The sequence below is a fragment of the Lucilia sericata genome, unplaced genomic scaffold, assembly GCF_015586225.1.
Source record: "Lucilia sericata isolate MDLA Ls3-8-SP2 unplaced genomic scaffold, ASM1558622v1 Contig000953F_arrow, whole genome shotgun sequence".
Classification (NCBI taxonomy): Eukaryota; Metazoa; Arthropoda; class Insecta; order Diptera; family Calliphoridae; genus Lucilia; species Lucilia sericata.
In genome coordinates this window covers 33282-60309 of record NW_023994937.1, presented here as the reverse complement: position 1 = coordinate 60309, position 27028 = coordinate 33282, and the positions used below count along the sequence as shown (strand labels likewise).

The 27028-nt window shown below is 27.7% G+C and overlaps 1 protein-coding gene across 1 annotated transcript in view; it reads right to left on the bottom strand.

Moving 5' to 3' along the window:
- Positions 1 to 18483, bottom strand: part of LOC119609256 — a 59477-nt gene extending 40994 nt beyond the window's left edge. Inside the window, exon 1 of the mRNA XM_037963968.1 lies at positions 18211 to 18483. The gene's annotated coding sequence lies outside the window, so the exon portion shown is untranslated. The remainder of the gene's footprint in view (positions 1 to 18210) is intronic.
- Between the last annotated feature and the right edge of the window lie 8545 nt (positions 18484 to 27028).

Sequence of the window (27028 nt, the reverse complement as noted above, 5' to 3'; positions counted from 1 at the left end):
TTTATCTTAAAAATTTTCTTTATTTAAATAAATATTTATTTTAAAAATATTTTTTTTAACTACTGACCACATTTATACAGCATCTGCTATTTTCCAAAAATTGATTTTCCTATTTAATTTACATAAAAGTAAATCTTGTTTGCTTTTAAACCGGAAATATTTTTACGATCACATATTTTTACGTAGAGTTTTAATGTTCTAAATGTGTATATTGATTTAAATTTTATTATTTTTAATTTTCATTTTCAAACATTTACTATTTGAAAATTAAAACACTTTCCTTTCAAACAAACATTTTCATTTTAAATATATAGTTCCAGCTACAGAGATTTCACTACCTGCTTTAATGCAAACATGTGTGTTTGGGTGAAGATTAATGCAGAGACAGACAGATGGACAGACATTCTATTCTAAAGATCATGTGTTGTGTTGTGTTTGTTTTGAGTGATCTGGCGTTCTTCTCCAACTGCATTCCAATGGTGTACAGCTTGGTGTTTTTTTGTTTTAATTCAAGTGCAAATGTAAAATAAAGAATTCCCACACTTGTAGAGATTGAAGACAGTTTTTGTTGTTGTTGTGTGTCTTTTTTTATAAAGGACTACATTTGGTGGTGATGTTGTTTAATGAGTGATCTTACTTGTTTTAGCTTCTTTTGTTGTGATTTCTTTACTTTCATTTATAGTTCTAGTTGGATATCTTAGACATCTGCTATTAGAGTTTTATTTCACGAATTTTTCATGCTTTAGCCGATTCTCTTCTTTTTTTTGCCGTTTTACAAAATGTGTAAAAATTTTAGAATATTTTTCTTTTTTAAATTTATATGCTTTACATCTGTTGTGTTGTGTTTTGAGGAGAGTCATTGTAAATTTAACAATTGCAACAGATGGATTTTGTAAATATGAATTATTATCCTGGGAATTTGTGTTTTTTTCACAAAGCACTTGTTTTGAGTGAAATTACAGTTGCCAAAGTTGAAATTTGAATTTTTTGAAAAATTTTAAATGAATTTCATAAAATTCCCTTAAATATTTTAATGTAAAGATAAAGATCTATTTTCTTTCCAATAATTAACACCTTTTTTGTTATAGAAATAAGATTAACCCATAATTCTTAAGAAAATTAACAGGATTACATGAGTAAAAGTGTAAAATTACACAATTAACAAAAGAAAACTTAAAGCATTTAGCTAATTAGCTAATTGCTTAAAGAAAAGGAAAAAATAAAGCAATTTTGAAAAAGACACAGAAAACAAAAGATGAAAAATCTTAAAGATTTTGTTAAATTTCTTAAGATTACATCAGTAAAACAAAATTAAACACGAGTGCAAAAAAAAAATCATCTCATTAACAAATAATCATTTTAATCTTAAGCAAATTGCTGAACAATGTCAGTTTACTGAACAAAATCAGTTGCATTTACACTGCAAGCAACTCAAGTGTCAGTCATGTCCCGGCTACTCAAGTGTCAACATGAAGGACACACGTTTTTTCTTTACACTTTTTGCTTTGGGCAGCAAACTGATTAAAATGGTAACAAAAGAACAAAACATAAATGCAGTAAAACTTATTGTACAACAACATAAAAAAATCAAAAGGATATTCTCACAGTTTAATGTTTGCTTTAACACTTTTAAACATAAGCTCAATTAAAGCTTTGCAGGTCGTGTAAAGATACCGAACAAAATGTTAAAACAATACTTAATGAGATTTTTTTTCTTACTCTCTCTCTGGGCCTTTAATGTTACCAAAAATGACAGACACACAGCCAGAAAACAAGAAATGAGGGCAAAAATTTCAATAGTAAAAAAAAAACTTAAATGAAATTTAACAATACTTTCAATTAATTACAGTTTAAACTTTTTAAAAAGCCACAGAAAAGTACATGAAAAAGAACATATCAATTTCAATGAAAAAAATCTTATCAGCTGCTTAAAAACTAAAGAATTTCACACGTTTTTATGGTTTTAGTTGAGAATGGAATTGACAAATGGCTTATTTACCTTAAGTTTACATAATGTCAGGTACTATTTGCCATAAAGTTAATAAAATTGCAAACAAATATTCTTAAATTTTGAGATTTATAAAGTTTACAGGGAATTTTTGCTTATATTACATTAATTACCTATTGTTTACATGATGTAAAGAATAAAAAAGTAACAAAAACTTCTTTTAGTATTAAAATTTATAAAGTTTACTCGAAGTTTTTGCTTATATTACATTAATTACCTATTGTTTACATCATGTAAAGAATAAAAAAGTAACAAAAACTTCTTTTAGTATTTAAATTTATAAAGTTTACTTGAAGTTTTTGCTTATATTACATTAATTACCTATTGTTTACATTATGTAAAGAATAAAAAAGTAACAAAAACTTCTTTTACTATTAAAATTTATAAAGTTTACTCGAAGTTTTTGCTTATATTACATTAATTACCTATTGTTTACATCATGTAAAGAATAAAAAATGAAAAAATCTTGTTCAAATTTTAAAATATACATATTTTACATCAATTATTTGTCTATATTACATTGTTTACCTATTGTTTACATGATGTAAACAATAAAAAAGCAACATAAACTACTTTTACTATTAAAATTTATATAGTTTACTTGAAAATTTTGCTTATATTACATTAATTACCTATTGTTTACATCATGTAGAGAATAAAAAATTAACAAAAACTTTTTTTACTATTTAATTTATTTAGTTTACTTGAAGTTTTTGCTTATATTACATTAATTACCTATTGTTTACATGATGTAAAGAATAAAAAAGAAAAAATCTTCTTAAACTTTTAAAATATATGTATTTTACATCAATTATTTGTCTATATTACATTGTTTACCTATTGTTTACATGATGTAAACAATTGAAAAGCCAAAAAATCTTCCTCCACTATTAAAATTTATATAGTTTACATTGAATATTTGTCTGTAGTACATTGTTTACCTATTGTTTACATCATGTAAACAATTTAAAAGTAATATAAACTTCTTCAAATATTTGAATTTATAAAAATTACACCGAATTTTTTTAAATATTACATTGTTTACCTAATGTTTACATTGAATTATTGAAAAGCAAAAACTCTACCTCATCTATTAAAATTTATATGGTTTACATCGAATTTTTGCTTATAATACATTGTTTACCTATTGTTTACATCATGTAAATAATTAAAAAATAATATAAACTTCATAAAATATTAAAATGTTTATAGTTTACACCAAACTTTTTGTTTATAATACATTGTTTACCTATTGTTTACATGATGTAAACAATAGAAAAGCTAAAAATCTCTCTCAACTAATAAAATTGATATAGTTTACATCAAATATACACCTGTATTACATTGTTTACCTATTGTTTTCATCATGTAAACTATTATTAATAAAAAAGTACAAACTGAACTATTTGAAACTAAATAGTTTACATAGAATTTTAACTTATACTACATTGTTTACATATTATTTACATCACATAAATATAAAAAGTTTTTAAACTATTAAAATTTATATAGTTTACTTGGAATATTTGTCTGTATTACATTGTTTACATCTTGTAAACAATCAAATCTTCTCCAACTTTTCAAATTTATATATTTTACATCAAATTGTAAATTATTTTACATTCTTTACATTGTGTAATATAAAGAGAATGAAGTTAGTATGAGAAAAAATCTCATTGATTACATCAGGTAAACAATAGGTAAATATTGTAATATAAGCAATTGTGGTTTAAGTTTACATATCTGTAATGTAAATGAAAGTAAATTTACTTTTGAATTATTTACATCATGTAAACAATGGGTAAACAACGTATTTTAAGCAAAATATTAATATAAACTATTGAAATGTAAATAGTGGAAGGCGATTTTAAGCTTTTTGCATTGTTTACATCATGTAAAGAATGGGTAAACAATGTTGTATAAGCAAAATTTCCAGGTATTTTTACTTTTTAATTGTTTACATTATGTAAACAATGGGTAAACAATGTATTAGAAGCAAAAATTATGAGTAATATTTACAAATCTGATGAATTAAGAAAGTAATTTTACTTTTGAATTGTTTACATCATGTAAACAATAGGTAAACAATGTAATATAAGCAAAAATTGTGGTTAATGTTTACATATCTGATATATAAAGAAAATAAATTTTGTTTTTCATTGTTTACATCATGTAAACAATAGGTAAACAATGTAATATAAGCAAAATTTCAGTGTAAACTATAGAAATTTGAATAGTTGAAAACGATTTTTTTCCATTTTTTATGGTTTACATCATGTAAACAATATGTAAACAATGTTTTATAAACAAAATATATAGGTAATGTTCACAGATCTGATGAATTAAGAGAGTAATTTTACTTTTTAATTCTTTACATCATGTAAACAATAGGTAAACAATGTAATTTAAGCACAAATTCAGGGTAAAGTATATAATTTTAAGTTGTAGAAGACGGCTTTTCGCTTTTTAATTGTTGACATCATGTAAACAATAGGTAAACAATGTTATGTAAGCAAAATTTTTCGGTAATGTAAACAAATATGATATACAAATAAAGTATTTTTTTCTTTTCTATTGTTTACATCATGTAAACAATACGTAAACAATGTAATTAAAGCAAAAATTCAGTGTAAACTATATAAATTTAAATAGTAGAACACAATTTTTAGCTTTTTTCATTGTTTACATCAGGTAAACAAAAGGTAAATAACGTAATTTTAGCAAAAATTCTGTGTAAAATATATACATTTATGTAGTGAAGGAAGAAATTTTGCTTTTTAATTGTTTTTATGGTGTAAACAATAGGTAAATAAGTGTTAATTTTGTTCTAAAGCTGGAAAAAATGCACATTTAATAAATTTCTATACTTAATATGATGAATTTCTATACTTAACATGATGTCATTGATGGTTAAATAAAAATTTCCTATAAATTGTTTGTGAATTTTTAATTTGTTATAATGAATTGCAAAGTAATTTTAAGCAAGTATTTGCTAACAATTAATGACATCTTGTTAAAAATATTTACTTTTACCTTAGTTGTTCTGTTCAAAACAAAACTTGTTTCAATTATTTATTAAGACATCATTGTTTTTTTTTAATTACATTATTGTATTTAATTAATTACAAAACTAACAACTAACTAATGGGTGGTAATTTTTTTCTTTCGTACAGGTTCATCCAAGTATCTTGGAAGTGATGTTATTCCAGAAATAACATTCTTAACCAACACCGATTGGAAGATTCTTAGGAATTACGTCCAGGAAACTGAGTTTCTGAACATGGAAAAATAATACATTCAGTGAACAATTTTTTTTTTTTTTTTTTTTTTTTTTTTTTTTTTTTTTTTTTTTTTTTTTTCTTGAATTGGAGCGCACAACAGGCCCGATAGTGGCCTAGGTGTATTTCTTCGGATTTGATGTAGTATACATCCTCCTATCAACCTACCTACCTACCTACCTACAGGTTCATCAAAGTTTAATCTAATGACTTTGACCCTTTGTGTAAAAGAGTAGAAAGAAAAGAAAGTATAATTTTAATGTTTCTTAACCAATAACTTAAGGTTTTATTTCCTTTTTAACCAAAAGTAATTTCACTTTTTTCTTTTACTTAAATATCAATTTGTTTAATATAAATAATGGTTTAATGCCACATTAACTAGTAAATATAATGTTAACATTTAAATAAGGTTTAAGATACCATTAAAAAAATAGTTTTCAATTAAATTAAATTACATGGTTTTTCTTTAAGTTTGCATGTTAGTTTTTGGTTAAATTTTATGTTTAAAATCATTTAAATTGAATTTAATTTTAATTAGTTTCAAATCTAGAGCAATGGGTTTTTTTTTGGTTTAAAATTTTTAAAACTATTTCAGGTTTTGTCTTGTCAATAATTTTTATACTTGAAATAAATTCTTATTAAATTTTGTATTAGTCAGCTTAATATTTTTTTATACGATTTCTTAGGAATTGTTTATTTTTCAAGTGTAAAATAACCCAAGTCAACACTTTTGGAATGTTAACTACTACTGTTGCTAACGACAGGTACCGATAACCGCAAAATTAATGTAAATTAATAATAAATAATGTTAATAAAATTTTGTTAACAAAAAAACACAAACAAAATAATTGTTTAAAGGTTTTTAACAGAAATAAGATGATTCAGCTTAACAAATTATTAACTAAAAAGAAATGCTTTCTTGAAATAAGACACTTTTTTAAAGAAAAAAGCTAATTTTGTAAAATATTTTAAAGTTTTTTATAATATTTTAAATAAACAAAACTAAACTAAAAAAATATTAAAGAAAAATTACCAATTTGTTTAAGAAATTTGTGTCAACAAGTAAAATTTTTTTTTAAGTTATGAAGATAAAACTAATTTTTTGTTATAACTTTAAAAATTTTTTTAACAAAAACTTATATTTCTAGTAAAATGAAAGCTTAAGTTATGATCGTTTCAATACAAAAAACTTGTTTCAAAAATTTCTTAAAAACAAAAAGTTGTAAGACTTTGAAAATCTAAGAAAAATTAAAAAAAAACTTATTTTTTGTTATAACTTGAAAACTACTTAAATGTTTGTTCAGATTTTTTGTAAAATGAAAGCTTAAATCATAAGCTTTTCATTAGTCTAAAGTTTTAAACAAAAAGTCATAAAAAAACAAAGTCCCCGAAATTGAGCAAAAACATACTTTTTGTTATAACTTGCTAAATATTCAAAAGATTTTCGAGATTTTTTGTAAAATGTAAGCTTTAATCATAAGCTTTTCATCAATCAAAAGTTATAAACAAAATTTCTTTTAAACCAAAAGTTTTAATTAAACAAAAGTCATACAAAAATGAAGATAATCCACGAAATTGAGAAAAAACTTACTTTATGCTATAACTTGCTAAATATTGAAACGATTTTTGAGGTTTTTGTTAAAAAAGAAAGCTTAAATCATAAGCTTTACATTAGGGTAAAAGTTTAAACAAAATTTCTTTGAAAGCAAAAGTTTTAAGTTAACTAAAGTCCCCGAAATTGAGCAAAAACATACTTTTTGTTATAACTTGTTAAATATTGAAAAGATTTTCGAGATTTTTGTTAAAAATGAAAGCTTAAATCATAAGCTTTTCATTTGACTAAAGTTATAAACAAAATTTCTTTTAAATCAAAAGTTTTAATTAAACAAAAGTCATACAAAAATTAAAATAATCCACGAAATTGAGCCAAAACTTAATTTATGCTATAACTTGCTAAATATTGAAATGATTTTCGAGATTTTTTGTAAAACGAAAGCTTAAATCATAAGCTTTTCATTTGACTAAAGTTATAAACAAAATTTCTTTTAAACCAAAAGTTATAATTAAACAAAAGTCATACAAAAATTACAATAATCCCCGAAATTAAGCAAAAACTTTCGTTATGCTATAACTTGCTAAATATTGAAAAGATTTTCGAGATTTTTGTTAAAAATGAAAGCTTAAAGCATAAACTTTTCATTAAAAAGTACTTAAATTAAAAATTTCTTTTAAACACAAAGTTCTAAGTTAACAAAAATCATACAAAAATGTTATAATTCTTGAAAATTTTTTTTTTAACTCTTTCCACTTTAATATTTTAACTTTATTTAACATTTTTGTTTTATTAGTTTCTTTAATATTGTCTTCTTAACAAAAATTTGTCTCACGGAAATGTAGATGATCTTAATGTTTTTTTCTACATGTTTTAGTTCGCAATTTATAATGTTGATAATCTAGATTTATGTCAATTATGTTTTAGAAAAAAAAAAGTAAACTTTTTAATATTTTTCTTAAAAGTTTAATATTTATAAAGAGAAAATCTTGATTTCTGAAAATTGTCTTTAACAAAGAAAGGGAAATTGTAAAAAAAAAAACAATTGTTAATAAAAAAAGTTTAAAAAACAAATAATAAAACTGCAGAAAAAAAAGAAAGTGAAATTTGTGAGAAAATTAAGAAAATGAAATATGAAAATTGATAAAACAAAACAAAAGAAAAATATAAATTTTAAATGAAATTAATAAAAAAAAATTGAAATTAAATTAAAGAAAAAAACTAAATTTAAATTAAAAAAAAAGTTATTGGGAAAGACGGACTCAATTAATTGCTTCAAAATCTCTTTAAAATTATTTAAATTATTTTATAGAAAATTTATTTTAATTATTTTACTTCTATTTATATTTAACTATAATAAAAAATTATTTTACTTCTTCTTTTAATAATTTCCATATGTAAACAAATTCTAATTACCATATAAGTTGCTAATAAAATAAATGTTAATAATTTGTTGCTATTTTTTTCTATTGTTTATTTATTTGTCATTGTTTAGAAATCCGTTTTAATTTAAATAAAATGGAAAGTATTTAAACCATATTTGTATAGGTTTTACATATATGCCTTAAGCTACGTTCACGCGTAACAAATATTTGTTAAAAAACACCTAAACATTATAAATTTTTAAAATATTTTTTTATAAAATATAAATTTTAAAATTGAAATATATATATTATATTTATAGAACTCTAAAATGTAATTGTTTAAAGCCTTCACATTACATTTCATCAAATATTTGTTTCGTGTGAACATAGCATTCGATTGCTGTAACCTTTAATAAGACACACCTTGTCCAAGCCTGACAAATGGCACGGGGAGGTTTGTTATATATTAAGTTTTAAATTGTTTATTAATGATTTTAAAAGATTTATATAGATTTTGTTTGTTGTTATTGTTTTAAACAAATTATTATTTATGGTTTTTGTTGTTTGAATAGAGATAATGTTGGATTGAAAACCGGAGCAAAAGTATTAAGAAAAAGACCTTTAGAATAGATTTAAAGTCTTAATATTTTAAAATTTGCTTTTATATCGCGTCTTCTTTGCTGCTAACTTTATTTAGTAGGCCTTGTTTTAAAGTAACAATAGCCAGGGGTCCCTAGACCATCTTTATTTATATCTTTAATCAATCTTCTTTATAATTTTATTTAGTTTTTGTTTGTTTATAACTTTAAGTTCAAGTTTTAATATAAAAATGTATTATTTGATTAGATTAATCTACTCAAGTTGACAAGTCTTTAAAAATCTATGGCTTCAGGTCCCCTGAGCTATAAAAAACATTTTGCCGAGTTATTTTTTAAGGCAAATTTCTTAAATTTTGAAAGTGATTGCATCAGAAAATGTAAAATTTCTTTTTTTAACTTTAATTATACTTCAGCACGATCATGAGATCCCGATTTTCATACTCAAGATCAAGAAAGTTGTGGTAAAACAGATCTTGAAAGCGCAAGCAAAGTAAAGATCACTTTCTGAAGATCAATGTTAGAAGAGCACGATCCTGAAGTCTCGTTTTAAAATTCGTGATCGAATAAGTTCTGCCATCAAATTTTGAGAACTTTTGACAATCATAAACGAATGATTTGTCTTCTTAAGATCAATTTTACTTGAGCACGATCGCGAGAAACTGATTTTCTTACTCGCTGGGGAATAAGTTCTAGTAACAAATCGCGAGTGTATGTTTTACAACCGTAATCGAATGTTTTGTTTTATTGTAAACAAATTTTGAAAACGCAGTTAAAGTAAAGATCACTTTCTGAAGATCAATGATCGAATGATTTGTCTTCTTAAGATCAATTTGACTTGATCACGATCGCAAGAAACCGTTTTTCTTACTCGCCTACGAATAAGTTCTAGTAACAAATCTCGAAAGTATATTTTACAATCCTAATCAAATAACTAGTCTTATCGTAAGCAAATTTTTAAAGCTTGAGCAAAGTAAAGATCAATTTCTGAAGATCAATGTTACTTGAGCACGATCATGAGGTCTTGATTTTTAAATTCGTGATCGAATATGTTCTGCCATCCAACTTTGAGAGTATTTCACGAATTTTTTACAATCCTAATCGAATAATTTGACTTCTTAAGATCAATTTGACTTGAGCACGATCGCGAGAAACTGATTTTCTTACACGCCTAGGAATAAGTTCTAGTAACAAATCGCGAGAGTATATTTTACAATCGTAATCGAATGACTAGTCTTATCGCCAACAAATTTTGAAAGCGCAGGCAAAGTAAAGATCAGTTTCTGAAGATCAATTTAACTTGAACACGATCATGAGCTGGTAATTTTCAAACTCCTTACCGAATAAGTTCCCATAACAACTATTGAGAGTTAAGTAAACTATAAGATTATGAACTAATTCCTGTCCTCTCTTTGGATATGCAATAAGGTAGATCTCTTTTAAACTCTTCTGCGATCACTCTCTCCAGCCATAACTTTTTGTCAATATTTTCCCAGAAACTTTTGAATTCCTATTGCCTTCAATTCTTTACATTTAAAGGGTCTTTAAACCTTAATAAATCTAGTAATTATATAAATAAACCAAATATTTCCCAGGTTTAATGCATTTGACAGAAAAAAAAATTCCGTTAAATTCTCTTATTAATTTAACAATTTCCTGTCTATTATTTTATTGCAACTAATATTTTTGTTTATAAAGTAAAAAGCATATTGTTTTATTGACCAATAACTAAACTCTCTATATGCCAAACACGTTCTAAATTCTTGTAATATTTTTGTGTTTTTTTGTTTTTTCTTTTCAAACTCAAATCAAAGAAACGTTTAGGTATTTTATACACTAACCAGTCGGGCAGGTACTTGGCCGGATACACTAGACTTACAATAATTGTTTATTATTGTTTGATTTTTGTTCTTTTTTTCTGTTGGAAACCTATAAAAATCTTTGTTATTTTTAATACCTTGTCTTAATATTTAACAATTGTGTTAAATACGTGCTCTTACAGGTGGATCCTTGTTTGGGTAAATCTATAACAAACTACGTGCTTAAAACATTTAGCGCCTGTTGTGTCTGGTTTTCTTCCTTCAAGGCTTATAATCTTTACAATTGTTCTAGTTTTTCTTGAAAAAATACGGGCTGAAGTGTTTTTATCTAGATTTAAATGGTTATGAAAAGTAGGGATTTGTGGTGGATTTTAAAATTAATATGCTGGACATGTTGTAAGAGATAGAGAGAGAGAGAGAGGGATTAGCAAAAGTTTAGGAGGTCTAGATTCTAAACAAAGAGACCAATTTGAAAGATCTGCCCACAAAATTTTGTGCTAATCTGAACAATAGTAAGCGAAACTTGCATTGAAAAGCTCTTTGCAATAGCTTTCATTTGATATACATTTTAAGCATATACCAAGCTTTATAGACGACCTATAACTCAGTTATTTAGCGACCGACTAAAACCCTTAAATACTTTAGAACTCAAGAAAACTTGATGTCATCCACTATATGGATAGACAGACAATGTGAATCATAAAAGTTTTAAAAATTTTCCAAGCAAATGAAATAAAAATTATTCAAAATTTCTTGTAGTTAAGAACATTTGCACTTTTAATCAAAATTGAACAATTTATTGGGCCCTCAATGAAAAAACATCTCGTTTCACTTTAAAATATTACAAAATTTTAATGATATCATTAAAAAAATTTACATAATTTCAAAAATCAATAATAAATTCATATAAATTACCTACAACTCTACTTAAGAAAATAGTTTTAAGTGCTTTTCCCAAAAAAAACTATATCTGTTTTCCGCCAATCTGTATTTATAAGAAAATATTACAACATTTATATAAGAAAAAAAAATATTTAAAAATTATACAAAACACACCACACAAATTCTAATTAAGATTACCTCATTGAGAAGCTAATATAATTAGCTCATCTTGCAACAACTACATTACAACTCAAATAATAAACTACTTAATTAACTATAGAAATTAGCTTTGTAGCTTTGAAAAAACAAATTATAAAATTTTTTTAAAAACTTACAAGGTTTTTTGTTCAGAAAATTAAGTAATTTATTTTCAGCAAATTATACTAATTATAAACATTTTATAGTAAAACTTCAACTACTCCTTAAGTACTTTAAGTAATTATTCAATTATTTAAATTTATACTTAGTTTTACTTCTATAATCTCAATATCTTATGAGTAATATAAAGTGAATCTTCGAATGTAATCAGCAAAATCGTAGGAGTTTAAGCCAGAGCTAGGCAAAGAGTTCTCTCTCCCTCTCTCTAATGACGCATTACATACTCAAGATCATGTCTGCATACCAAAATCTAACAAAAGTAGTAAGAGAGCTCTTTTTCACTCTCATTCAAATTAGAGGTGGGCAAGGAGCTTCCTTACCATCTCTCTCTTTCTCAAACAAACGTTAACTCTCACTTGTATCAATCAAAACTATTCAATGACAAGAACTAGAACAGAACTAGTACAGAATTAGAACAAAACTAGAACAGAACTAGAAAAGAACTAGAACAGAACTAGAATAGAACTAGAACAGAACTAGAACAGAACTAGAACAGAACTAGAACAGAACTAGAACAGAACTAGAACATAACTAGAACAGAACTAGAACAGAACTAGAACAGAACTAGAACAGAACTAGAACAGAACTAGAACAGAACTAGAACAGAACTAGAACAGAACTAGAACAGAACTAGAACAGAACTAGAACAGAACTAGAACAGAACTAGAACAGAACTAAAACAGAACTAGAACAGAAATAGAACAGAACTAGAACAGAACTAGAACAGAACTAGAACAGAACTAGAACAGAACTAGAACAGAACTAGAACAGAACTAGAACAGAACTAGAACAGAACTAGAACTGAACTAGAACAGAACTAGAACAGAACTAGAACAGAACTAGAACAGAACTAGAAGAACTAGAAACTAGAACCGAACTACAACAGAACTAGAATAGAACTACAACAGAACTACAACAGAACTAGAACAGAACTAGAAACAGAACTAGAACAGAACTAGAACAGAACTAGAACCGAACTACAACAGAACTAGAATAGAACTACAACAGAACTACAACAGAACTAGAATAGAACTAGAACAGAACTAGAACAGAACTAAAACAGAACTACAACAGAACTACAACAGAACTACAGCAGAGCTACAACAGAACTAGAACAGAACTAGAACAGAACTAGAACAGAACTAGAACAGAACTAGAACAGAACTAGAACAGAACTAGACAGAACTAGAAACTAGAACAGAATAGAACAGAACTAGAACAGAACTAGAACAGAACTAGAACAGAACTAGAACAGAACTAGAACAGAACTAGAACAGAACTAGAACAGAACTAGAACAGAACTAGAACAGAACTAGAACAGAACTAGAACAGAACTAGAACAGAACTAGAACATGAACTAGAACAGAACTAGAACAGAACTAGAACAGAACTAGAACAGAACTAGAACAGAACTAGAACAGAACTAGAACAGAACTAGAACAGAACTAGAACAGAACTAGAACAGAACTAGAACAGAACTAGAACAGAACTAGCACATAACTAGAACAGAACAGAACTAGAACAAAACTACAACAGAACTAGAACAGAACTAGAACAGAACTACAATAGAACTAGAACGGAACTACAACAGAACTACAACAGAACTACAGCAGAACTAAAACAGAACTAGAATAGAACTAAAACAGAACTAGAACAGAACTAGAACAGAACTAGAACAGAACCAGAACAAAACTAGAACAGAACTACAACAAAACTGGAACAGAACGGAGATAAAACAGAACTAGAACAGAATTAGAATAGAAATAGAACAGAACTAAAGCAGAACTGAAACAGGACAAGAACTAGAACAGAACTAGATCAGAACTAGAACAGAACTAGAACAGAACTAGAACTAGAACAGAACTAGAACAGAACTAGAACAGAACTAGAACAGAACTAGAACAGAACTAGAGCAGAACTTGAATAGAACTGAACTAGAACAGAACTACAACAGAACTAGAACAGAACTAGAACAGAATTAGAATAGAACTACAACAGAACTAGAATAGAACTACAACAGAACTAGAATGGAACTAGAACAGAACTACAACAGAACTACAATAGAACTAGAACAGAACTAGCACATAACTAGAACAGAACTAGAACAGAACTAGAACAGAACTAGAACAGAACTAGAACAGAACTAGAACAGAACTAGAACAGAACTAGAACAGAACTAGAACAGAACTAGAACAGAACTAGAACAGAACTAGAACAGAACTAGAACAGAACTAGAACAGAACTAGAACAGAACTAGAACAGAACTAGAACAGAACTAGAACAGAACTAGAACAGAACTAGAACAGAACTAGAACAGAACTAGAACAGAACTAGAACAGAACTAGAACAGAACTAGAACAGAACTAGAACAGAACTAGAACTAGAAGAACTAGAACATAACTAGAACAGAACTAGCACATAACTAGAACAGAACAGAACTAGCACATAACTAGAACAGAACAGAACTAGAACAAAACTACAACAGAACTAGAACAGAACTAGAACAGAACTACAATAGAACTAGAACGGAACTACAACAGAACTACAACAGAACTACAACAGAACTACAACAGAACTACAACAGAACTACAGCAGAACTAAAACAGAACTAGAATAGAACTAAAACAGAACTAGAACAGAACAAGAACAGAACTAGAACAGAACTAGAACAGAACTTGAACAGAACCAGAACAAAACTAGAACAGAACTACAACAAAACTGGAACAGAACGGAGATAAAACAGAACTAGAACAGAATTAGAATAGAAATAGAACAGAACTAAAGCAGAACTGAAACAGGACAAGAACTAGAACAGAACTAGAACAGAACTAGTACAGAACTAGAACAGAACTAGAACAGAACTACGACAGAACTAAAACAGAACTACAACTGAACTAGAATTAAACTGGAACTGCACTTTAACCAAACTATTGCATTTTATAAAACTTAAACTTATCTTATAAATTATTTTCAAATTAATGTTAAATTTAAAATAATTTTTAGTTTTAGTTGCTTCATTTTCTTGAAGGTCACGTTTTTGGATTAATCTTAACTTAGCAAAATTATTATTTCTTCTATTTCTATTGTCTCCTCCAAAAACCGCAAGAAACTTAATGATATATTGTCTAGGCCAAAGTTAAAATAGCGAAAAAAAAACAAAACCGTAATTAAACTTGTCATCTAGTTTTGGCCATAAAACATATTTAAGACCCAAAAGAAAATGCTGCTTGCAGCTTAATTTTACACACAATACACTCATTAATTAATGTTAAGCTTAATTAGCTTAAAATAAAGTAATTTTTATGACAATATTTTTGTTTAATAAATAAACATAAAATAATGATGAGTTTTAATGTGGGAACTGTTTTTTAAACAAAAACATTAAATAAAATTTTTTTAAAAAAATTATAATTATTTATGATTTTTTGTTTGTTTTAATGCTTAGGCTTTACAATTTGTTTTAACTACAAAAATCGATTTTAAAATTTACGATTATTTCATTGATAAAGAAATCATAACCAAAAATTTACATTTTGTTTTTATTGAAAACAGTTTAAGCATAAATTAATGTTTAGTCATTAAATAAACACAAATTTAAATTATTTTTTTTTTTTGGAATTTGTTTTAAAATTTATGTTTAGAGTAAAAAAAAACCTGCTTTAAAGTTAAATTTGAAACATTCATTCATGATTATAAAGAATTCGTATTCCTATTAATGACAAGGAATTCCACAGAAATTTATAAAAAATAAATCATAATTATATAAAAATATTTATATATAAAATGTTAATAATTCATATTTTGTAATAAATTATTTTTATACAAAAAACTACCGTTATGAAAAAAACATGAATGTATGCTAAGCAATTTTTAATTAACTCATTATTTCTTTAATTATGACAATTAAACCAGTAATTATTTCTATTAAAATGTGTGTGTTTTTTTTAAGGTGCAAAACAAGCTTTTACTACAATAAATATTTATTTAAAAAAGAAATATTGTGTAATTTTTTTATTATAAATTATATGTTTTATTATGTTTTGTCATTTAAATTATTTTTAATCAAATTAACTTAATTATGTGTTAATAACTTTTTTTTTAAATATATTTTTGTTTAAGATTTCTTTGTTATATTATAGCAGAAAAACCTTTATACAATTGTTTAAAAATTTTTAAAAGAAAGTTTTAAACAAAATTTTATTAATTTGTTTTCCACATAAATAAATGTCAAGTTGTTGATTTTGTTTGTTTATGATTTTATCACAACATTTAAATAATAAAACTTTTTCTTTCATTTAAATTTTGTAAATTTATAATTTTTTGTTTAGTTAAAATTTTGTTGTGATCTTTGTTAAAAAAATGAAAAAGATCGTTTCAGAAATAAATAAAACAGAGCACATGATAGAACACACTGTAGTTTACACAGTAGTACAGACGGCTTGCTGGCTTATCTAACTGGCTTAACTAACTATAGTCTTGGCTAGAATCCAGAGAATATAGTTCAGACTATTGTTGACACTATAGATCAGCCTATAGTCCACACACTATAGTTCAGAATTTAGTTCACACTATATCTTAGCCTTTAGTCCAGACTATAGCTCAGACTTTACTCTAGTATATAGTTCAGACTATAGACTATATAATCAGTTCTATAATCACACCAGATTATAGATATGATTATGGTAAAAACGTTATTAAGACTATACTAGAACAGAACTAGAACAGAACTAGAACAGAACTAGAAAAGAACTAGAAAAGAACTAGAACAGAACTAGAACAGAACTTGAACAGAACTAGAACAGAACTAAAACAGAACTAGAACAGAACTAGAACAGAACTAGAACAGAACTAGAACAGAACTAGAACAGAACTAAAACAGAACTAGAACAGAACTAGAACTGAACTAGAACAGAACTAGAACAGAACTAGAATAGAACTAGAACAAAACTAGAACAGAACTAGAACAGAACTAGAACAGAACTAGAACAGAACTAGAACAGAACTAGAACAGAACTAGAACAGAACTAGAACAGAACTAGAACAGAACTAGAACAGAACTAGAACAGAACTAGAACAGAACTAGAACAGAACTAGAACAGAACTAGAACAGAACTAGAACAGAACTAGAACAGAACTAGAACAGAACTAGAACAGAACTAGAACAGAACTAGAACAGAACTAGAACAGAACTAGAACAGAACTAGAACAGAACTAGAACAGAACTAGAACAGAACTAGAACAGAACTAGAACAGAACTAGAACAGAGCTAGAACAGAACTAGAACAGAACTAGAACAGAACTAGAACAGAACTAGAACAGAACTAGAACAGAACTAGAACTAAACTAGATCTAAACTAGAACAGAACTAGAACAGAACTAGAACAGAACTAGAACTAAACTAGATCTAAACTAGAACTAAACTAGTACTGAACAAGAACTGAACTAGAACTAAACTTGATCTAAACTAGAACTAAACCAGAACTGATCTAGTACTGAACAAGAACTGAACTAGAACTGAACTAGAACTAAACTAGAACTGAACTAGAACTAGAACTGAACTAGAACTGAATTAGCATTGAACTAGTACTAAACAAGATCTAAACTAGAACTGAACTAGAACTAAACTAAAACTGAACTAGATCTAAACTAGAACTAAACTAGAACTAAACTAGAACTAAACTAGAACTAAGCTGGAACTAAACTAAAACTAAACTAGATCTAAACTAGAACTAAACTAGAACTGAACTAGATCTAAACTAGAATTGAACTAGAACTGAATTAGATCTGATCGTGAACTTAACTAGAGCTGAACTAGAACTGGACTAGAAGTGAACTAGAACTAAACAAGAACTTAACTAGAAATATATTCTAGTCTAAAATCCAGACTATAGTACAAACTATGGTCCACAATATAGTATAGACTTTAGTCCAAATTATAGTCTATAGTCCAGACGTTAATCCATACTATATATTGTATATAGTGCAGACTCTAGTGTTGACTAAGATTTATGATTGCTCTGCAGTTGTCAGAGTTCAGTTGTCAGCTTATACTATCCAGAGAAGTTGATCTGTTAAAGCTCAATTATCAATCTAATAAAAAAGACAATATGACCGAGATTTGGTAAACATTTGATGTTTTCATTTAAACCACTAAACTTAGATAATCCGCCATAAAAATAAAACCTATCGACTTAATTTTTATAATTTAATAATAAAAATATTATTAAAAACATAATAAACTAACATAAAAAAGTTTTCTTTTTTGTTTAAAATGTTATAACTCGGTAGCTGATTAGTTCAAAAATAACATGTAAAAGATAAGAAAAACTTACCTTGTTAGTGTTTTTGTTTTTGGAGATTTTTGGCCAAAGAAGAGATGATTTAAAAGATGATTAACTTGGTTGGTTTCCGTAAAAAAACCATCAAAATTATTATTATTATTATTATTGTAATTATAATATTATTTAATCAGCAAGCAAAGTTTTGTGTTTTTTTTAATAAAAATCCAAATGGCTAAAGATGAAAGTAAACCTTAGTTAACTAGAGTTTGGGTTAATAAATCCTTATGTAAGTTTTTTGTTTTAAGATGTTTTTTAAGTTAAAAAAAAAAAAAAAAACACAAAATGACGTGTTTTGTGTTTAATGTATTTTCATTTAAAGTAATTAATTAAAAACATTTTTTTTTGTTTATAATTTTTTTGTTTTTATTGTAAATAAAAACCATTGTAGTGAAACTTTTTTTGTGTAATGTTAAGATTATTATGTGTGTTTTTTTTTTGTTTTTATTATTTTTGGTTTAATGGTTTTGAGAAAATGTAATTATTTTTTAGAAAATTTTTAAAGATTTTTTTTTTATCTTTTACAAGGTCGATTGTTAATATAAGTTTAATAAAACTTGTTATGTTTTATTTAATTATTTTGCCACAAAATTTTTCTTTAAAACCGATTTTCCCCTTTTTTTTGCTCAACGCTTTAAATCAAAACCGTATAAAATTTTGTGATTTTTTTTAAATTTGTTGAATTTTTTTTTCGTATTCACTCATAACGTCAACGTTCAACTTCACTGCACAGGTGTTGTTTTCTAGTGTAAATTGCTTTTTTTCAAGAATTTTCTTTTGATTTCATTTCAGCATTTCAAGCACAACAAGTTTGTCAACACTTTTTTATAAATTTCCCGAAATTTTTTAAAAAATTTTCTTAATTTTCACAATTTATTATAATTTTCTTTAATTTTTGTAATTTTAAAATTTTCTTAAATTTTTTTTAAATTAATTTTTTAATAACTTTACTTGTTCTACGAAAGAAAAAAAAAATAATTTTATTTTTTTTTTTTTTTTTTTGCAAACGACCGTATCTCATAAACCGTTTCGTAAATCCCTCAGTTAGCTACTAAATTAGACTATACTAAAAAAGATCTATACAAGACCTAAACAAAACATAAACAACTAAATTCCACACACACACATGAAAACTTCACTCCATTCTCTTCGCTCAGTTGTGAAAGCACTCAAAGTAAAATCACTCAAAAATGTTTATCAAACAAAATACACTATTATTGTTTTTACCTTAGCTATAGAAACTCTATGCTATAGGGATGAAAACTGAACAAAACACAAGTTTTAGTACCACAGGTCTTTACTTGATTCATAAGGCTACTTGCTATGTTTTAAACTAAACTATAGATCAATCGATATAAGATAAATACTTTATAACAGACAATATATATTTGAGAAAATAATAAAGATTACAAACTGAACTACAGTTCTGACTGTAGTCCAGACTCTGTATCATATTATAGACAAAACTATATACGAGAGTCTCTAACAGACCAGACTATAAATCAGTCTATTGTCCACATTTTAAAATTGGATATGGAATAGAATATGGGCTAGACAATAAACCAAACTATAGAACAGAGCATAGTCCAAACAATAGACAAGATTACAGTCCATACTTTAGACTAGGTTAGAGGCAAGAATATATGTAAGATTAGTATAGATCACACCAAATCAAACAATAGTCTAGATCATACTGAAGTCTCGACTATAGACCATACTGTAGCCTCGACTATAGTCCAAATTATTATAGTTCAGAATATTGTCCACAATATGGATTATATTATAGTACAGACTATGGTCGAGTATATAGACTAGACCAAATTATCGTCTAGACAATAGACTGTAGTCTTGACTATAGTACTGACAATAGACTACACTATAGAATAGACAATAGACTGTAGTCTTGACTATAGTACTGACAATAGATTACACTATAGAGTAGACAATAGAATAAACTGTAGACTATACTATAGTCCATACTATAGATTACACTGTCGTCCAGACTATAGACTGGATTACAGTTCTGACTATAGCCTAGACTATAGTCCAGACTATAGACTACACTGTAGTCCAAACTATAGACTAGATTATAGCTCTGACTATAGCCTAGACTATAATACAGACTATATACTAGACCAGTGGCCTCCGGTAGGTTAGTGGTTAGTGTTCTAGTCTGGTAGACCGGAGGTGGTGGGTTCGATTCCCACCTGAGGCACTGGTTAAGGAGCGCACAACAGGCCCGATAGAGGCCTAGGTGTATTTCTTCGGATTTGATGTATATACATCCTCCTTTCAAACTAACTAACTAACTAACTAACTAACTAACTAACTAACTAACTAACTAACTAACTAACTAACTAACTAACTAACTAACTAACTAACTAACTAACTAACTAACTAACATATACTAGACCATGTTTCAGACTATGGTCTTGACTATAGTCCACACTATAAACTAGACTAAAGTCCAGACCTTAGAGTACACTATAGTCCAGACCATAGACTAAACAATACTCCAGATTATAGAAGAGTCCAGACCATAGAGTACACTATAGTCCAGACCATAGACTAAACAGATTATAGAAGAGCAAATAGTACAGATTGTAGACAAAACAATAGTCTCGACTATAGATCATACTGTAGCCTCGACTATAGACTAAAATATAGTACAAACTATAGACTAGACTATAGAGAATATTATATACTAGACTATGGACTATATATCATACTATTTACTATACTATGGTTTAAACTACAAATTAGAATATAGTCTAGATTATATTTCAGATCATAGTCTAGAATATAGCCCTCACTATAGTCCAGACCATGGACTGTACTATAGTTCAGACTATAGGCTAAACTATAGACCATACTGTATTCTCGACTATAGTACATACAATAGACTAGACCATAGACTAGTCTATGGACTAATCTAAAAACTAATAAATATATCGTAGACTAGTATATAGACTAGACTAAAGACAAATAAATAGACCATATGTTATGGAATAGACTATAGAATGGACCATAGACTAGTCTACAGACTAAACTAAAAACTAGACTATAGACTAAACATAAGACTGGAGAATAGAATTGACCTTAGACTATACTATAGAATAGACTATAGAATAGACCATAGACTAGATTACAGACTAGACTATAGACTGTACTATACTCTAGACTATAAATTATAATATAGAATAGATAAGACTATAGACTAGACTATAGACTAGACTATAGACCAGACTACAGACTAGACTATAGAGTAGATAACGGACTAAACTATATACTAGACTGTAGATTAGACTATAGACTTAAGACTAGGACATATACTATACTATAGCCTAGACTGTAGACTATAGCCTAGACTATTCACTAGACTATATACTTGACTATATACTAGACTACAGACTAGACAATAGACTAGACTATAGACTATACTAGAGACTAGACTAAAGACTAGCTTATAGACTAGACCTTAAACTAGACTATAAAGTAGACTATAGACTAGACTATAGACTGGATAATAGACTAGACTTAAGACTAAACTATAGAGTCTACTATAGGCTAGACTATAAACTAAAATATGGACTAAACTATAGACTACGCAATAGTCCAGACTATAGACTAGACTACAGACTATACAATAGTCCAGACCATAGTCTAAAAAATAGCCCGCACTATAGACTATAGTCCACACTATGGAATAGACTATAGTCCAGACTATAGACTAGAAAGCAGTGTTGACCTTAGACCATTCTGAAATCTTAACTCCAGTCTAATTTGTAGTCTTTAGTACCAAAAAAATCACAAAAAGTACTTAATATAATATTAAAATTCCCCTTTTCTCCCCCAAAAACCCACACTAGCTGCATTTGTTTTGATAAAACACAACAAACCGGCATATGTATTCATCATACTCATCACTCTTACACTCAAAACACAACAAACTCTTTTACTCTACCTTCCTTTTCACTCAAATACTCATTTAATCAATATTTAAAACAATACCAACAACAACATCGCTAAAATAATAATAAAATATGCCTGCAGTTTGTTCATTGACCGTTTAAGTGCTCAAACAACAGCAAAAGCAACAACAACACAACTTTAGTTATTACAACAACATTTTATTTATGTAGGTTTTTCTTTTCAATTCTATTTTATTTATTCATGTATCAATGAGTTTTGTTGTTGTTTACGTGCGTATGTCTGTCGGTATCTGTATGTATCGCTATGTAGGTAGCAACATCCTCTATAGGCTTGTCAGCATATTGTTGTTGTTGGGTTTAAATAAGACCTTTTTGAACCAGTTTTAAAAATTGGAGCTACGCACATGGTTTTGACTTTGCTAAGGTATTGTTATTGTTGGAAGAGAAAAAATGCCTTTCTTTAAATCTTGTTTTTGTTTTAATTACAAGAGAGTAAAGGAATGTAAATTTGGTTGATATTGAGAATTAAGGTATAAGTACCTTTAGCAACATGTTGATGCAACATTCTTGTGTGATGTAATCAATGGATTTTGGAAAAAATCAAGCCTATAAGGCTAGTCTATAGAATAGCATAGTCTATAGACAATACTGTAGACAAGACCATAGACTAGATTATAGACTAGACTATAGACTAGACTGTAGACTAAACTATAGACTAGACTATAGACTAGACTATAAGAATAGCCTATAGAATAGGCTAGAGTATAGACTAGACTACAGCCATGACTACAGAATAGACTATATACTAGACTATAGACCAGACAATAGACTAGACTATAGACTAGACTATAGACCAGACAATAGACTAGCCTATAGACTAGACTATAGACTAAACTATAGACTAGACTATAGACTAGGCTATAGACTAGACTATAGACTAGACTATAGACTAGACTATAGACTAGACTATAGACTAGACTATATACTAGACTATAGACTAGACTATAGACTAGACTATAGACTAGACTATAGACTAGACTATAGACTAGACTATAGACTAGACTATAGACTAGACTATAGACAGACTATAGACTAGACTATAGACTAGACTATAGACTAGACTATAGACTAGACTATAGACTAGACTATAGACTAGACTATAGACTAGACTATAGACTAGACTATAGACTAGACTATAGACTAGACTATAGACTAGACTATAGACTAGACTACAGACTAGACTATAGACTAGACTATAGACGGACTATAGACTAGACTATAGACTAGACTATAGACTGACTATAGGACTAGACTACTAGAGACTAGACTATAGACTAGACTATAGACTAGACTATAGACTAGACTATAGACTAGACTATAGACTAGACTATAGACTAGACTATAGACTAGACTATAGACTAGACTATAGACTAGACTATAGACTAGACTATAGACTAGACTATAGACTAGACTATAGACTAGACTATAGACTAGACTATAGACTAGACTATAGACTAGACTATAGACTAGACTATAGACTAGACTATAGACTAGACTATAGACTAGACTATAGACTAGACTATAGGACTAGACTATAGACTAGACTATAGACTAGACTATAGACTAGACTATAGACTAGACTATAGACTAGACTATAGACTAGACTATAGACTAGACTATAGACTAGACTATAGACTAGACTATAGACTAGACTATAGACTAGACTATAGACTAGACTATAGACTAGACTATAGACTAGACTATAGACTAGACTATAGACTAGACTATAGACTAGACTATAGACTAGACTATAGACTAGACTATAGACTAGACTATAGACTAGACTATAGACTAGACTATAGACTAGACTATAGACTAGACTATAGACTAGACTATAGACTAGACTAGACTAGACTATAGACTAGACTATAGACTAGACTATAGACTAGACTATAGACTAGACTATAGACTAGACTAATAGACTAGACTAGACTATAGACTAGACTATAGACTAGACTATAGACTAGACTATAGACTAGACTATAGACTAGACTATAGACTAGACTATAGACTAGACTATAGACTAGACTATAGACTAGACTAGACTAGACTAAGACTATAGACTAGACTATAGACTAGACTATAGACTAGACTATAGACTAGACTATAGACTAGACTATAGACTAGACTATAGACTAGACTATAGACTAGACTATAGACTAGACTATAGACTAGACTATAGACTAGACTGTAGACTAGACTATAGACTAGACTATAGACTAGACTATAGACTAGACTATAGACTAGACTATAGACTAGACTATAGACTAGACTATAGACTAGACTATAGACTAGACTATAGACTAGACTATAGACTAGACTATAGACTAGACTATAGACTAGACTATAGACTAGACTATAGACTAGACTATAGACTAGACTATAGACTAGACTATAGACTAGACTATAGACTAGACTATAGACTAGACTATAGACTAGACTATAGACTAGACTATAGACTAGACTATAGACTAGACTATAGACAAGACTATTGACTAGACTATAGACTAGGCTATAGACTAGACTAGAGACTAGACTAGAGGCTAGACTATAGACTAGACTATAAACTAAGTTTGTATATGTCTTTCCTTCCAACAACTTTTAACCCTCCGCCAATTAATTCATTTTACAAACAAAATTAATTTCAAATTTAAATCAATTAAAAACACTGGTCATAATTTTAACTGTTTCTTATTTATTCACATGTTCACTATAATAATCATAAGCACAACCCTTTTGTCATAAATTTTATTTTGAATAAAAATTATACAAAAAAATATTAATAAGAAATTCTTATAAATAAAACAATAATAATTCGTTTATTTTTTGAATTCATAATAAATTCAATGAATGTAGTTTTTTTATCTACACACATTGTAAATAATCATGTGGTAGAAATTATGAGGCACTTAGAAACACATAATTATGTATGCCCTCCTCCACAAATAACAACAACAACTGCGCACTTTATGTAGGAGCAGTCAGTCGCAAGTCACTAACCAACGAACCAGCAAAAACATGCAAACGGGCTATATAATCAACTATGGACGTCTACATATTGCATTTAGCTACAGCTCCCCCGATTTAATTACTGTTGCTATATTTTCTTTAATTTTGTTTTAGATGTTTTTTTTATTATTTTTTTCAATTTTATCAAGTTTATTAAAAATGAAAAAATACAAAAAAATAACAATTGTTTTTTTAGTGACATTTACCAGTGCCCCCTGCAATTCGTTTTCTCTATGTCTTTCGGTTCCACTTTTTAAACATTCAAAGAGTTATTGCCCGCAATTGAACAATGCATCAGTTGGTTGTTGACGGCAAATTAAAGGAATGCAAACTTGAGTTATTTCTAATTATGTAAATAATATAAATAATGATTTAAATATTTTAAATTCTGCTTTATAAAAAAATATGAAACAGAGCGCTATCATTTATTGTACAAAGAAATTAATGTACATACATACATATGGATGTATGTATGAATTATTTTAAAATTAATTGAACTTGGGGATGTAGCTATGATTGATAAATGCAAGAGCTTAAATTGTTTTTCGAAGTGTTTAAAAAAATATGAAAAAATTTTGAGAATAATTCAAATGATCTACTGTAGTCCAACATATAGTCTAGCCTATACTATAGTCTAGTCTATAGTCTAGCCTATAGTATAGTCTTTAGTCTAGTCTATAATCCAGTCTACAGTCTAGTCTACAGTCTAGTCTATAGTCTAGTCTATAGTCTAGTCTATAGTCTAGTCTATAGTCTAGTCTATAGTCTAGTCTATAGTCTAGTCTATAGTCTAGTCTATAGTCTAGTCTATAGTCTAGTCTATAGTCTAGTCTATAGTCTAGTCTATAGTCTAGTCTATAGTCTAGTCTATAGTCTAGTCTATAGTCTAGTCTATAGTCTAGTCTATAGTCTAGTCTATAGTCTAGTTTATAGTCTAGTTTATAGTCTAGTCTATAGTCTAGTCTATAGTCTAGTCTATAGTCTAGTCTATAGTCTAGTCTATAGTCTATTCTATAGTCTAGTCTATAGTCTAGTCTATAGTCTAGTCTATAGTCTAGTCTATAGTCTAGTCTATAGTCTAGTCTATAGTCTAGTCTATAGTCTAGTCTATAGTCTAGTTTATAGTCTAGTTTATAGTCTAGTCTATAGTCTAGTCTATAGTGTAGTCTATAGTCTAGTCTATAGTCTAGTCTATAGTGTAGTCTATAGTCTAGTCTATAGTGTAGTCTATAGTCTAGTCTATAGTCTAGTCTATAGTCTAGTCTATAGTCTAGTCTATAGTCTAGTCTATAGTCTAGTCTATAGTCTAGTCTATAGTCTAGTCTATAGTCTAGTCTATAGTCTAGTCTATAGTCTAGTCTATAGTCTAGTCTATAGTCTAGTCTATAGTCTAGTCTATAGTCTAGTCTATAGTCTAGTCTATAGTCTAGTCTATAGTCTAGTCTATAGTCTAGTCTATAGTCTAGTCTATAGTCTAGTCTATAGTCTAGTCTATAGTCTAGTCTATAGTCTAGTCTATAGTCTAGTCTATAGTCTAGTCTATAGTCTAGTCTATAGTCTAGTCTATAGTCTAGTCTATAGTCTAGTATAGTCTAGTCTATAGTCTAGTCTATAGTCTAGTCTATAGTCTAGTCTATAGTATAGTCTATAGTCTAGTCTATAGTCTAGTCTATAGTCTAGTCTATAGTCTAGTCTATAGTCTAGTCTATAGTCTAGTCTATAGTCTAGTCTATAGTCTATAGTCTAGTCTATAGTCTAGTCTATAGTCTAGTCTATAGTCTAGTCTATAGTCTAGTCTATAGTCTAGTCTA